General features: G+C 35.0%; 1 non-coding gene across 1 annotated transcript; it reads left to right on the forward strand.

Moving 5' to 3' along the window:
* Positions 1-8,543: 8,543 nt before the first annotated feature.
* LOC114513838 lies at positions 8,544-8,647 on the forward strand. The gene has a single exon (XR_003685879.1). It is a non-coding gene; the product is annotated as a U6 spliceosomal RNA (small nuclear RNA).
* The last annotated feature ends 8,541 nt before the right edge of the window (positions 8,648-17,188 follow it).

The raw sequence follows: 17,188 nt of genomic DNA on the forward strand, positions 1-17,188 counted from the left end.
TGGGTTCAATTAATTAATATAAAGGAATGATCAATTTAAGAGCATAAGCATGCACATACCTTGGTAAAATATTTAGCAAAAACATCAAAATATAAAACAACAAAAATTTAAGCAATAGACAGATATTCTGTAAATTAACTTGAAATATTTTTCTGTAATTTCCAAAGTTTATGCAATGAGTATCTATCACAATATTTTGTTCTATGGATAACATTTTCAAAGATTATCCCTAATAGATAAGGGATAATGAGGTGACCACAAAATATCACTAGATGAAAACAGTGAAGTCATGTCAAAGTATTTCCCTCATATCATGTTGCTATTGATTTAAAACTAACTTTTAATTTAATAGACTCTAGTATCTTAATGAAAAAAACTGCTTCCTACATGAACGTATGTAGAACTCCTATTTCTAGCAGTGTGGCAGGTGACATACTCAGAAAATCCTTTCCTAAAATGCTGGATGATATATTCAGACACGATGTTAACTGCAGAGATAAAGAAGTAGAATAACTATCATGTACCTAAAATTCATCCGAAACTGGAAACAAGATGTAGAAACCCAAGAGTGATGTTACTGCCGCTTCTGTGACTTTAAAATTGAAGGGCTGAAATTTGAATCACCTGAGAAGGTAGGCAACGTGTCCATTGCCATGCAGAATGAGGACTTGGCACTGTAACACCACACTGTCAGTTTTCTTAAGGAACTCCCTCTTCCGTGAAAGGGTGGGCTTTAGTGAGAAAACAAAGTTACCTTTTCAGAAAGGGAGATAAAACATTTCCCTAGCTCTGGGTAGAGAAAGAAAGCAGTCTTCTCTGAGACCACCTCTCCATAGCACACTCTCTCACATCAATTTGCATACCTGATGCAGGTTAGCAGTGCTGTTGAGTGCTTCGAATGCCAAGCACATCCTCCTTGGAGGGACACAGTCAAGTCTGGTCACACAGGATTTCCAGAGCCGAGCCCCACTGAATTTAACATCATAAAAATAAATTAAAAAACAAACTAAAATAAACCATTGAGGAGAACCCACAGAAATAATAAAGAATAGAATCGGACATCCCCCCACATCCAAACTTCAGATGATGCAATTTTCAGATGACAAACTATAAATATGGAAAATGTTTTTCAAAATTCAGAAAGAATGTGGAAAGAATAATATCTCCGTGGAGTGGTGGAAATTGAGCAAGTGTATGCTGTGGCACTTGAATCATTCCAGCATCAAATCTAAAGTTCAAAGTTTTATCCAAATATCATCTAAATCACACATAGGTGAGACTCAAGGTATGATTCATCCTTAAGCAAAGTTTCTCTTCAGCTGTGAACCTGTAAAACAAGACAAGTTATGTGCTTCCAAATATATAACGGAGGAACAGGCATAGGAGAGATAGCCCCTCCCCCAAAGGGAGAAATATGAAAAAAGGGAAGGGCGATGGGTACAAGGCAAGTCCAACACCTGGCAAAGTGAACTCGGTTAGATCTTAAAGGCTAACATTAAACCCCTTTGGTTCAACGCTCTGCCCTCTAGGCCCACTGGGTGGCAGCATCTCCCCCCAGCTCTGGAGGGTTGCCCTGCCCTTAAGCTCAAGGTGCAATCCCTGTCTCATTGAGGGCCTTGCCTCTGAGCCCCGGGTGGGGACACCGTGGCCCATCAAAACCCCAAACAAGCAAGGCAGCCATACACTTTGAAACTAAGAAGGAACAGCAGCCCCAGCTCTGGACCTGTGCTGGGAAAGGGCTGGTGATCTGCGAATCCACTTGGGGGTCTGTCTTCAGTTTTCTTGAGGCAGTTCCAAGCCAAGCAGATCTGTGGCCGCGTCTCCAAGGATCCTAGAAGCCCAACATCCCCATTTTCATTTTCTTCCATGTTTTCTGTTCGCTTTTGTTCACAGCGACAGTGTCTCTGTTGATATAACATCTCTAATTCTGGCTTTTGCTGACAACAACATAAATATAAAGAGAATTAAAAATTTAGAAGAAATATTTTAAAAAACTTTAAAGTACCCATTATCACCACTCCTATTCAGCACTGTTCTTAAGATTTTAAGAAGTGATTTTAGAATGAAAAAAATACAGGTGGGAAATAAACCTGAAGTAACAATTTCCCATTATTTGCAGATGCTGCCTACCCAGAAAATGCAAGAATGACTAAAAACAATTTAAATGAATAAGATATTCAAGGCTGTCGATTAAAAGATAAGTATATTAAAAGTAATAGAACATTCATAATCTGGAAGAAAAATTAGAAACGTATCAAAAATATAATTTTAGAATGCCACTTAAAAGAGCAATAGAATGTAAAATACCAAGGAACAAACATACCAAAGGTTTGCATGAATTTTATAAAAATTACTACATTTTTTATTTTTTTGTATATTTTGTTGATTATGCTATTACATTTGTTCCATCTTTTCCCCTTGGTCTCCCTCCTCTGGGTACCTTCCGCCTCTCCTTAATTCATGCCCACGGGTCGTGCATGTAAGTTCTTTGGCTTCTCCATTTCCTATACTGTTCTTAACACCCCCCTGTCTATTTTGTTCCTACCAATTATGCTTCTTAACCCCTGTACCTTTTCCCCCATTCTCTCCTTTCCCCCTCCCCACTGATAACCCTCCAAATGATCTCCATACCCATGATGCTGTTCCTGTGTTAGTTGTTTGCTTAGTTTGACTTGTTTTTTTTTAGATACAGTTGTTGATCGTTGTGAGTTCCGTACTTTTTTGATATTCATGGTATTTTAAAAGAACTAAGTGAATTGTAATATTGTCATATGTGAAGATTGGACATTAACAATTGTTAAGATGTCAGTCAAGGACAAATTCATTCATAACTATACACTAACTTCTAAATAAATTAGAAAAACATGAAGAATATTTTTTCATGATGTTAGGAAAAATTATTTTAAAGAAGGCATGAGCAAAGCATGAACAATAACAGTAATATTAAAAACATATTTGCCAATGATACCTCAGACAAGGGTTTGATCTCCAAAATATATGACAAATTCACACAACTCCACTCCAAGAAGACAATCAACCCAATTAAAAAATGGGCAAAGGACATGAACAGACAGTTCTCCAAGGAGGACATACAGAGGGTCCAGAGACATATGAAAAGATGCTCAGCATCACTAGCCATCAGGGAGATGCAAATTAAAACCACAATGAGATACAACTTCACACCAGTGAGATTGGCCACCATAAACAAATAAACAAACAACAAGTGTTGGAGAAGATGTGGAGAAAAGGGAACCCCAGTATACTGTTGGTGGGGATGCAGACTGGTGCAGCCACTGTGGAAAACAGTATGGAATTTTTTCAGAAAACTAAAAATGGAACTGCCTTTTGACTCAGCAATTCCACTGTTGGGATTATACCCTAAGAATCCTGAAAGATCAATGCAAAAGAACTTTTGCACCCCAATGTTCATAGCAGCACAATTTATAATAGCAAAGTGCTGTAAGCAACCTAAGTTCCCATCAGTAAATGAGTGGATCAAAAAACTGTGGTACGTTTACACAATGGAATTCTATGCAGCAGAGAGAAAGAAGGAGCTCCTTCCCTTTGTGACAACATGGATGGAACTGGAGAGCATTATGCTGAGTGACATAAGCCAGGCGGTGAAAGACAAACACCATATGATCTCACCTATAAGTGGAACCTAATCAATAAAAGAAACAAGCAAGCAAAATATAACCAGAAACATTAAAATTAAGAACAAACTGACAGTAACCAGAGGGAAGGTGGGAAGGGATAATGGGGTGAGAAAGGGGGAAGGGTTTTCAGGAACAACTATAAAGGACACATGGACAAAACCAAAGGGGGATAGGATCAAGGGTGGGAAGTGGGGATGGCTGGGGTGGGGGGAGTAGTGGTGGGGGGAAAATAAAGACAACTTTACTTGAACAACAATAAAAAAGTGAAAAAAAGACAGTTTTTAAAAATGAGAATGAAGCTTTCAGACTAAAATATTTGTAACATTTACTTCAACAAAGTAATTTACTTTTCCAAATCCAAAGAACTCATAAAAATGAAACAACAGACCAATCCAACAGAAAAGCCAAAAGACAAAATATGCAGGCAAAATATTCATAGGGGAGAATATCCAAATAACCAATAAACATTTGAAAACTTGTTTTCCCACCCTTTGGTAACCAAAGACCATGAGAGTAAAACTAGAGAACAATTAATTTAATGTTAATTACAGCTTAATGCTAAACATTGGTAAAAATTAAGTCTGAAGATAGCATGTGCTAGTAAGGATATAAGCAATCAGATTATTTATACTGTTGGAAGTATTAATTGGTATATGATATCTAAAAACCAGTTGGACAATATCTAGAAATCTGAAAAAAAAACCCTCAAAAATTCCAGACATCAGTGTATCCTAAAGATCCATTCCATCATGTGAACAAACAAGTGTACAAATGTTCAGAGCAATATTGGTTTCCTTTAAATAATATCAGAAACAGTACTAATGCTCCTCAGCAGGCAAGTGGGTAATAAACTGTGATACATTCTTGCAAAATAATAATGAGCAGTGAAAATTACTGCATTTAAGCCACAGGCACTCACAATACTGAATATAATTTGAGAAGAATAATAGCTGGAATACAGACAAAATTTTGCAAAACCTTAAAATATGCAAAAAAAACATATTGTTTCAATGAAAAATTAACACCATATGTAGGAAATGGCTATCTGCAGGGAGAGAGAGGAGCTCCAACTGTACTTTAATGTTCAGTTCTCAAGTGGAGGCTAAATTATTTCAAACTGTAACACAAAATAGGTAAATATAACCTATGCAAACTTTAAATTGATTTTCCCCTTCCCTCAAAATATTTAAAATACATGCAAGAATTTAAAACTATTTGAAATAGATAACCCTGAGTTGCCAGTTTATCTTCAGATACAAAAATGTTTTAGAAGTCACCATTATAACTATTATAATTGTAACTATTATTTTTTTCTAATAAAGAAACAATAATCTCCTGTCCTTGTTCCATGGATATTCAGTCATTTGAATAAATTATTTCACTGCAAACAACATTAAACATTACTAAGATCAAGCTCTACTCAATCTACAAGGAAAGTAAATAAAATAAACTGAGATTCTGACAATTCCAAAGATAAGAATTAATAATTATAAATTAGTACTACTTTGTGTGCAAAATGATATAATTGGTTGTAATTTTTATTAAATTTTATTGGCATTTATGAATTATATAAATATTATGTATGCACTTATCTACTTTTGAAGTTTAAAGTAACATATAAGAGAATAAACTGAAAGATATTAATTAAATAATATAATAGTCTATTGAACATTCACTCATGGTTTTTTAGCTAAACATAGTAAATGTAAATCTGTGTTTCTAAAATCAATAAAATTATGAACTATATTCCCAATTAGTAGTAATTCATCAATATAATTGAATGCAAATTGGTAAATTATTGACTTTATTTTTAAATACGTATGTGAGATTTTCTTAGTGGATAGAGAAATGAGAATCAGTTTACAATGTAGGTTATAGCTCTTATGGATTTACTGTTACATTCTATTCTGTTACATTTATTCTGAATTTCAATTATTTGAAAATAGTTAAACAATATTGATAATATATGTTTACTTTTAACTTTTGTCATAAAATATGTATCACCCTGAATTTATTTATGTAAAGTTTACCATATCCCTTCTTAAAAGAGGAGTATATTAATGAAGTTTTTAAATTATCTTAAAAACTTGGGATAAATAGTATCCAACAGTATATTTCCTAATCACTCAATATTTACTAAGCATGTTATATAACTTTTAATATGTAAAAAATATTTGTTGTATAAATTACTTTTAGACTGTTAATTTTTCAGACCTGTATTCTCCAGCATACAACTCTGGCCTCTTCACGAAATGTTAAGAACTTCCAATTAATTTTGTAAGTAAAGAAATAAATGTTTGTTCTTCTCTCGGAAACAAAAGAAAGCAGTAAAGAGCCTACAGAATAGACGAGGAAGAGGAAAGCCTATAGTCCATGTAACTAGGAAACACTATTAATTTTTAATTTTGCAGAAGTCCTCCCAGTGCCCAGCGGGAATAGGGTAAAGCGAGCACGCACAAGAACTCCGTGACCTCCTCACCCCTCAATTACTGTCACTCCTGGCTGTGGAACAAAGCCCGTGGACAGGCGGCCTCTGTAGTAGCTCACCGACTCAACACCGGAGCTGGAGAATGAGGAATTGAATGAGAAACAAACTGATATTGCCCTTTTACAAAAAAATTTAAAAAAGGAAAAAGGCAGAAAATAGAAAAGGCTATTGATGTAGGCATGTAAAGGGGGAAGCTTGGTTTCTGTGGCTCCATCAAAACACACACACACACACTCACACACACATACACACAGAAAGAGACTTACTATATTGCACAGTGAGCCAAAAAGCACCTCTTTTTTTCTGAACTAATTCGTATCTGCTCATGCAATTCATCATATTAATGCATTAAATAGAAAAAACTCATGAAAATAATAATAATAAAACCTTCAAAAGGGGAGAAAATGACTTGGAACTGTTCACACATTTATGATAAGTTGCAAGTGAAGACACTAGAAAAGTTCCTTACAGTGTATTTATCTACAGTGTAGATTAAAAATCTGCAGCCAGCACCATACGACACGGGAAAGAGCCCTTAGTTCAAAGCCAGGAGCCAAACACAGGTGACCGCTCTGGGCAATAGCAACAACATAAAGATGTGAGGAGGACTGTCCTGTACAACAAAAATAATGAAATATTTGAGATTGGAAGGGAAACATTAAACTACTATTGTTACAAAAATACATTTAGGAGAGTATTAGGTACAAACTGCATCAGGAGATCATTAGAGAAAAAAACCTCATCACGTATTTCAACAATGTTGGCTGCAAGATCAATATGTAAAAATAGGTAGCTTTTTATGACACATGTGTAACAATTAGAACATATATTCAATAAAATAAAAATCTCATTTCAGTAGCAAAATAATACACAATGTACCTAAGTGTAAATCTTATCAAATGATATATAAAGATATCTATAGCACCAATATTTATACTATTCTGTGTACTTAGAATTGGTAAATGTTTAAAACCCAAACTGCACACCTTGAGCTTGTTTTGAAGTATCTACTGATGATAATATCTAAATATTATAGGATTGAAAATAATAGTACTCCCAAGATAATAAACTAAATAATGTATTGCCCAATATATATTTAATATGTAATTTATATACAATGTGTTATTTAATTTAGAATTGGCACAGATAAAGAACTTTAAAAGCAGCCCAAAGACTCTGCAAAATATTTTCTTTCAATACCACTTAAGCTTCAGGCTCAGTTTCCTGAATATTCCCAGATCAAACTGACAACATCTGTGATATTGGCTTTATCTCCAGCATATAAGTGGAGCGTCCACTATTCTGTGTTCACTACCCCAAATCAAGTCTTCGTCCACCACCATTCATCCTCCATACTCTCCTCCACTTCTCCCCACCTCCCTCTCCCCAACAATCACCAGACTGTTGTCTATGTCCACGCGTTTTTTCTTTTCTTTTTTGATCAATAACTCCATTGCCCTACCCAGCACCCATGCTCCCTGATAGCTGTCAGCCTGCTCTCTCTGAGTCTGTCACTATTTTCCTTGTTAGTTCAGTTTGTTCATTATCTTTCACATATGCATAGAATCATATGGTATTTGTCTTTCTCTGACTGGCTTATTTCACTTAGCATAATGCTGTATAAGTCCTTCCATGCTGTTGCAAAGGGTGATTCCTTTCTTTTTTAATGCCAAGTAGTATTCTGTTGTGTAAATGTACCACATTTTTTTTATCTATTCATCTCCTGATGGACACCTAGGCTGCTTCCAAATCTTGGATATTGTCACTAATGCTGCAATGACCATAGGGGTGCACATATTCTTTCTGACTAGTGTTTCAGGTGTCTTCGGGTAAATTCCCAGAAGTGGAATCACTGGGTCTTAAAGCAGTTCCATTTTAAATTTTTTGAGGTCTCTGCACACTGCTTTCAACAGTGGCTGCACCAGTCTGCATTCCCACCAACAGTAGTGCATGAGGGTTCCCTTTTCTCCATGTCTTTGCCAACACGTGTGTGTGTGTGTGTGTGTGTGTGTGAGTGCGTGCATGTGTTTTTGCAAAGATACAAAACCATTGATTGCCCCTAGGGTATGTCATTTGGCAGTCTGGCTACTGCTCACAACCTTCTCTCTGAACTATTGTCTCCAATTAAATTCCTCACTTGATGAGCAAAACTGCCCAAGTCCTAAATACTTAGGCTTAGAAGACCATTTGCAGGGAAAACATATGAAAAGAAGTTTAACCATTGTATTAAAAGCACAGAATTCAAAGGTGTCCGTTTTAAAGGGACAATACTTCAGATGAGTAATATGACTCTAGGTCAATAAATATTTTTGCATTGTTCCCTGTTGAAGGGATATAAGAAATTCTACACCTCTGCCCAGCATATCTTTGTAAATACATTATTTGAAAGTCACCATTGAGTACTTGCTTTGGCAGCACATATGCTAAAATTGAAATAATACAGAGATTAGCATGGCCCCTGCATAAGAATGACATGCAAATTCATGAAGTATTCCATGTTTTGGGGATAAAAAAAACTGTGGTACATCCACACAATGGAATATTACACAGCAGGAAGAAAAAAGGAATTCCTACCTTTTGAAACAGCATGGATGGAATTGGAGACTAATATACCAAGGGAAATAAACAAGTTGGTAAAAAACAAATATAAGATGAACCTAATGAACAAAATAAACTAATGAGAAATATAGATCCAAAGGCATAGAATCATGGAACATACTGAAAGCTATAAGAGGGGCAGGGAAAATGGGGTCAGACTGAAAGAAGGTGAAGGGATTAGTCAGAGAACATATGTGAGGGACCCATGGACATGGACGATGATGAGGAAGTAGGGGGGCAGGCCAGTAGAGAGAGGCAGAGGGGGAAAGAGTGAGACAACTGTAATAGAATAAACAAAAATATTTTTTAAAAGTCACCATTGATTTTTAAATTTAATTTCTTATGTATTTATTTACTTACATTTCACTGAATCAAGTTATGCTCATTTGTAAAATAATATTTTTACTGCAATAAAAAGTCATGTAGCTGGATACAGAACTGTGATATTCTTTGGTCCAAATCAATGGGGACTAAAAAAATTATTATAAGATTAAAATATCTAAAAGAAAGTCATTTGCGTGATTGCAACCCATATTTATTTTGCCATCCAATTTATCCCCTCTTGAGGATTTAGATATTTAAAGTGCTGAGTTCAGCTAACAGAAAGTTTTGGAGACTATGAAGGAAAGGTAAAATCCCATGAGGCTCCTTCATCAACAAGACTTGTTGAGGTCTACTAGCCATTCACCTAGGGTCTCTCTCCTAAGAAAATTGTTCCTCAGCTGCTCTTTCTGCTGTCCCTCACAAAATTTCTTATCCAAACAAGCTAAAGAGAAATGGATACTCTAGTTAAATGGCTAATAGCAAACAGTAAGGACAATAAAATGGAAATAAATGAACTATAAAGAAAAAAAAAGTAATATATATGTACTTATAGACCAGTGATGCCTCTAGTTTTTAATAGTCCATTAAATATTTTCATGAAAATCTGGGAACTCACTTATTGGAAGTAGGTTTATACAGGTTTACATACTTGTAATTCTATCAAATAGAAAATTAATGGCACCCTGGCTGGCGTAGCTCAGTGGATTGAGTGCAGGCTGCCAACCAAAGTGTCACAGGTTCTATTCCCAGTCAGGGTACATGCCTGGGTTGCAGGCCATGACCCCCAAAAACTGCACATTGATGTTTCTCTCTCTCTCTCTTTCTCCTTCCCTTCCCTCTCTAAAAATAAGTAAATAAAATCTTTAAAAAGAAAAAAAGAAAATTAATGGCTTCAGACTAAAATATAATATAGAGTACATGTATGAAGATGTACATAGGCATACATGACTTTACATATTTGACTACTAAAACAGTTTTTACACTAAAGGAGCATGGGAATTTAATCTGAGTCAAGGCAGAATATTTTCAAATTATTTCAAACAGTTCTGAAAGCCTTGGAAGAGAATATTCATTTATAGTTAGAGTAATTGTCTTGTTTCTGGAAGAGAACAAATTCACTCTTCACCATCACTTCATTAATTTTATGAACAAATAGTTCTGTCAAGGAATGAGAGGACCCTAAAAAATCTCTTTCAAAAAGTGGTGAAGAGTGAATGGTGAATATTTAGGAAAGAGATTCAATGATTGACTTTTATATTTACATAAATTACATTTCAAGACTCCTTTGTCATCTCCTCCTGGTGGTGCCTTAATGTGTTTCCAGCCTAAGCGATACAATGCCAGTGTGTACAGTTCATTAGTCTCAAATGCTCTTGCTCTGAATTTACAAATGATATAATAGCATCACTAATTTTACATGTTAAGCTTACTTAATCATGTGAACACTATTTCTGAAACCATGAAAATTAAAACTTCATAAATAATTTACTTTTTTCTTTACAGATAACCTGAAATAATAGGGAGAGCTAAGTGTACATAAAATATTCATACTTTAAAAAATAATTCTGGTCAATTTACATTTACTCAGATAGTTTATAGACCTCTGATCTTTAGTTTAGAGACAATGTTGGATTTCAAGAATAGAAATAAATAAGCAGGATACTCTCATGGTGAGGTGATACCCATAGTATATTCTATTCTATGTGTTATGTGTGACTTTTAAATGACAGTGGAAAGAAAATATTCTAAAATATTTTAATGAATTATGAATATTAGAATTCAAGATATCCATATCCCAGAATCTAATAATGGTGACCCTCAAAAATAGCACAGTCTATCTAGAGGGGCTGGCCACAGTGTGCTAACATCAAACTGACATGAAACCTACTCCAAGGAAAGCTTATGGGTTTCTAGAGTATGAATTAAAAACTTTTACAATCAGATGGAAAATGTATTATAAGGTGATGGAAAATTACACCTATATGTGATTCTGAAGAAAATAAATCTTGGGGAGATGCTTTAATGTTCAGGCTTAAAGAATGTTTTGAAGATTCTTCAATGACTTTTCACATGAAAAATGTGAAGGGAAACTTTGAGTCACACTGTCTTAAAAATGCATTGGTTTGTCTCAACCATCTATATATCATTTCATGGGTCATTCATTAATCCTTTCATGTGCAGAATTATAGTAAAATAAGCCTAGAATTTAAAAAAAATACTGAAACTATTCCATTCTTCCTAAAGACCTTAATTATTAAACATGACATTCTATTACATAGCAGATTAAAATAGCATCATAAAGACAGGTATTATTATTTTGTGTAACAACAGCATAGAGACCAGTGCAGAAGTAAACAAATATATGATTCTGCTGGGTGAGCAGAGATGGAAATTGAGAGATTATAATGAGAAATTAAATTCCACAAAGAGACGGTTATTCATATATTTTAAATTTGGGGGCAATGATATACTGTGTTTTGAAAATGTTAAAGAGAAAGATGCTTTTAATAAATTGACATCCTTACAATGTTAATGTTAAAAATTATGTTTGCTAAAGGAAAGGGGGCAGGAAGATGGGAATTTAGAAAAAGAAAAGCTACATCAAAATACCACTTCCCATCTCCCAGCAAATTTCCAATATGGGCAATGCTCTAGGGAAGTAGGTACATTCATTTAGTTCTGGTGTGAGTAAAATATGCTACACATAAAAAATAATAATAAAATAAATTTTAAAGCTCCATCTATAAAAGTGATTAAGAGAAGACCTATAAAACATGCCAAATGGATAACTAAAATTTGGCCATGGTGGCAAGCTACCTGGGACAAAGAGACACGCTGCCCCAAGCCTATGAGCACTGCTGGTGTTCAGGTTCCTGTGACAACTCTTCGCTCTTGCCTGCGCTGCCTATGATTCTTTTAGGTAGGCAGTCTCTACGTGACAGGCTGGCATCTATGCAAATTTAGAGTTCCCTTTCCAACTCAAAAACAGGAATCAATTTCTGGAAACACAGAAAGGAGTGCCAGCTTTAGCCTTCCAAAACTTATGCTGCTTCAGTGATTACAAGTTAATTGATCTTTTCCCTTCTGTGAAAAACCAACCTAAATCCATGGTTTTCTCTAAGGAAACTATAAAGAAAAGTGATCTTCTCTCTTTGGAAGCACATATTTTAAGACAATCTTCCGAAAAAAGATTTTAAGTGTAAAAGTCCCCATCATTTCAAGTGTACAGTTAATTTTTCTCAGTCATTTTATTTAAATAAAAACTTTAGAAGTGTTCTTTTTGCAAGGTACTTTTAAAGTGAATCTTCTAAGAAGAATTTTTTGGGGGGAGGCCTATTCACAAGAGTATATACAACTTAGATTTTTAGTGTAATCTCTCATGTTCCTTTTGTGGAATGAAATGAAACCCAGATGGTAGAGGGTTGTTGTACTATTGAGTTTGGGTGTGAGATTTATGTATTTGTTTTCTTGCTTTGAGCAGTGGAAATAGAGGAAAAGCTATCAAAAACTTCTTTGTGCTTGGTTTCATGTGAGGGAATTTAATCTGAGTACCAGATAGCATCAGGCTTCCAAGCGTCTGACATTTCTGCCCCAGGGCTGTTTTTAAGCAGTTTCCCCCTTTTCTTATCAATACAATTTCGCATATAGCTCTCCATGTCCTTTTAATAAAAGAGGGAGGGGGGTAAATGGAAAGCTGTGCTCCCGCCTAATTAAGTGTCAAAGGTGAAATCAACAAGACAAATCAAATTCTGACTTCCATGTAGAAAAAAATGACATATTTCACATGTAAATTTTGTGTTATTCAAGCTCCCATACTTTATCAAATTTATATACATTATAAAAATCATAGATTAAGATAGAATCTTCTGTGAGTTATTGAAACCCTGATGTTTCCCTTTATAAAAACATGTGGATATTATCAGTATTGGAACTTTTCCTTTAATAATGTTGTGGGGAAAATAACTTTAATTCCATGATCCCTGTTCAGAAGAAACAGCACAATGGAACTTTACCCAGAGCCACATGTGAAAGACATGCATAGCTTTTCAGAAATGACATCAACTGAAATGTTTCTGGTGATTTAAATATGGTTTAAACAGAAAATGTTCCTTATATCCAAAGACAAAAATGCCTCTGCTTTTTGTTTAAAAATATTTTTTACCTGTTTATTATATCAGTAGCAGATTGAGGGTTTCTAAGAAATGTCCTTTTAGTTAATGGCGTAACTTAGTTAAATTATTTGCTATTGGCTTTGCTTTGTTATTAAAGCATATGCATACCCAAACACCATACTCGACAATTTGTGGATTGAAATGCTGCCCTAAAACTATTATCTTAATGTTAGGAAAAGTGAAGCATAAATATACCAAATGACTTGCATTTGTACTAACAGACTGAAATATAATAATGTTTCTAGTATAACGTTCACTTTACTGCTCAATGGGAATGGCTGTTACCAATGAAATTCTTGCTATTTTGGTATCAGTTGATAGGTATTAATGAAAATAATCATAATAATTTTTTGTGCTATTTGCTTTTTGTGTTTGTTTTGCTTCAAAGTTCTTCACAAACATTCTCAAAATGAAAATGTAGATTGTCTAATGTCAGAGATAGAAAATATATAACAGGAAGAAATTTCATAAAAGAGTCAACAAGAAAGATTCAAGCAAAAATTACAACTTAGATTTCTTGAAAAGAAATTTAATTGAAAACTACTTATAAGATAGTGTTACTGCCTATAAAATTATTTTTTATTTAACATCTTCACAGTACAAGAACTTCATTTCCCAGATTTGCTTCAGTGGATTGTGCCACTGTTTGCTAAGGTTGTATACAATAACAGATGCACAGTCCATTAAGGTATACATTGTTTCTGTTTCATTAATTTATTTGATAATTCCTGTTATGCAGGCTAGCTATGTGATCTTTCTTTAAATTAAAATTTTAAGTCCACCAAACACACTGACCCTTTTCATGAATATTAGGATAACAGTAATAGAATTAATGTAATTGTTTCACGATATTAGAGCATTCATAAAGTAGCACATATGACAGGAGGTTACAAGGATTAAAAATAATAATTGGCAATCTGTTCAAAACCATACTTAGCTTCCCAGATGTAATACTGCAATATCTCTGACTCCAGTTCCTGAAGGGATTAGGACACATTTACAGCAATTAAAAACACTCCCTGTTAGCTCATAAAAGGGTGAAAATCTATTTTCACAATCAGCTGCAATTATTGGTCCATTATCCACTTTCCCTCCAAGGGTTGTATGTGACCTTGGACCTCCTTAAACACAGGCACTCCCAACACTTCAGCCTTAAGGGAATAGCCATCAAGATGCAAAGACTACTTCTTAATGGCCAATCATGACATAGAGATAGAGTATTCAAGACAGATTGCCTCAGAATGTTCAAGTAAGTATGTCAAACTAAGGAAACAACTCTGTAAACACACACCATAAAATAAACAAGCAAACATTGTTAATATAACAAGAATGGTTTGCGTGACATGCACATAACCTGGCAGCCAAGGAGAGTGACTGGAATGCACATGCATGAACGATGACAGCTTCACTGTACTAGTCAGTGAGGGCAGCAGATACTGTTGAGTGAATGTGTGTACTGTGTATCCATTGCATTCAAAATAAATGAGTAGAGCAATGAATGTGCATCAAATTTTGCACTAAGCTTGAACATTCCTCTGCAGAAATTATTTGGATGACTCAGAAGGCTGCAGCTATGGGCAACTGGCGATTGGAGGTTTCCTCACAACATTGTGCCTGCTCATGCATCATGTCTTCTGCAAAGTTTTTTGGTGAAACATCAAATCACCCAAGTGACACAGCCCCCATACAGCCCAGATTTGGCACTCTGTGACTTCTGGCTTTTCCCCAAATTAAAATCACCTTTAAAAGGGAAGAGACTTCAACCTGTCAATGAGGTTTAAAAAATTACAATGGGCCAGCTGATGGTGTTTGGGAGAACTCTGCAAGGTCCCAAGGTACCTACTTTGAAGGGGACTGAGGTGTCATTATCCCATGTATAATGTTTCTTTTATCTTCTATCTTCTTCAATAGATGTCTCTATTTTTCATATTACATGGCTGGATACCTTCTGGACAGACTTTGTGTACTTATTATATAAATAGTATTCAGAAAGTTTTGAGAAAAAATCACAAGAATTAAGGTTTGGCATTTTATGCATAGAAAACATAGGGAGTGCCTATCATGTGCAAAGCACATTGGTTGTTGGTGCTGCGGTCTTCTCAAAGTTAAAAGCAGAATTCTACCTGCCAAGAGATTTAGTGAGGTGGTCCAACAGCTAATCCCTTCAAGGTGAGATGTGTTTAATGTCTTATAAGCGGGGCACACCATGCTGGAGAGTTATAGCCACTTGAATCACTCCTGGCTAGAGCAGCCAGGGAACGTTTAATAAAAAAAGGAACATTTCATCTGATTTTTATCCTTTCAGGGGAATCTCAAAGTTATCTGGGTAAGTTAAATTTATATCAATGCATTTTCTGATCCAGGGCAGGGTGGAAAGGCATCCCTAAGACCTGTGCACCTCTCTGTTTCAGGCTGGTATGAAAAATATAGAGACACTAATCTTGGGAAGCATGCATAGCCATAATTCTCAAGCCAAAAGGTGATCAATACATGGAATATTTTAGTTTGACAGAAGCTAAAGATTGTTCTGTTCCCCTGATGTGCTGTACTATTTGACCTTCTTTGGGACAAAGTGACAATTATTTGAAGTTCAATAGCTTACCTCCAGGAAAAGGGACTACATTCTCATGAAAGAAAGGAGCTACCTGAGTAAATGCTTCCCGAGTTCCTGTGAGTCATAGCCATTTCCACATTTCCTGGAATGTGATTCCACTGGTTAACAATTCCCAAGATGGGAAAGCAATCCGAGATATCACAGCTATGCATTTTGTTTTTACCCAAGAACTTCCTCTCCAGATATTGACCCACTGGCTTCTCATCTCTCCCATGAGCCAGCTTAGTTAAGAATCATTATAGGGCACAGTAACAGTGGTTTCCAACACAAAAGAGAAAGCAAGTGCTTTTAGGAAGGCTAAAAATTCTTATTTTCATGGTAATATTAAGCTTATCCATTCATTTTATGAAGCAATATTCTGGTTAATCAAGGTATAGTTAAAGCACCCTTTGGAACATTTCCTTTTTACTAAATTAAAGAAGAGAAAAGATGAGGCCAATCTTGCATATGTATTTTGTTTATGCCAAAGTAAAATACAGATTTCATCAGAAAAACTCTAAAGCAATCACTTAAAAGCTCCACCTTACCAAACTTTCCACAGCAAACAAGTTTTTACTCTCTTCTGAACTCAGTGCAGGAAGAAACACATGTTTTACATCTGCTTTATTCTGTCTTCATCACTGCCAAGTTCAAGTTATTTTTTATGACTTTAATTACTAATGTTTCTCACATTTAGTGCAAAATATTTAAATTTGAATCACATGTTCAAATTATTGCACCACTTGAATTCTAACTTATTCAAACTATAAACACTCAAGACTCTCTATCACCTGTCTAGATGGAGATGCTCAATATAACTGATGTCAACAGCTTTTCTGAATGCTGTTTCCTCTCATTCCTGTATAGAAAATCCTGTAGTCCATTCAAAATTCATCTAAAGTCCAAATTCTGTTCAACATCTTTGTTATAAAAATTAACCACTATGACATTGTAAGATATTGTTATAGAGCATATAATTTTGCCACAATTGTAACCTTTATCAGAATTTGCATTTTGTTACTATCATTGCATTTTTTATGATTTCTACATAAATATTTGTTTATTGACTCACGTATTCAAAGTCTGTTGGTTAAATAATGCCATCAAGTATTCTAAATTTTACAAAGAAGAAAAAGATGAGTCAGACATGAATATGCACCCCTTTCTGTTCAACATGGAAAATAGGACAGTTACAAGGATATCTTTAATGCAGAACTAAAAATATAAAGCAGTATGAGAGGCACAGATTTGGAGTAATTGTAGCTCATAAATAGGAAAAGGGGAGCATCTGAAGGTGATGAAGAGTGCAGTGGACCACATGGCTGGGAAGTTTGAGCTTTACTCTGTAAAATGAAAG

Source organism: Phyllostomus discolor, chromosome 3, assembly GCF_004126475.2.
Source record: "Phyllostomus discolor isolate MPI-MPIP mPhyDis1 chromosome 3, mPhyDis1.pri.v3, whole genome shotgun sequence".
Classification (NCBI taxonomy): Eukaryota; Metazoa; Chordata; class Mammalia; order Chiroptera; family Phyllostomidae; genus Phyllostomus; species Phyllostomus discolor.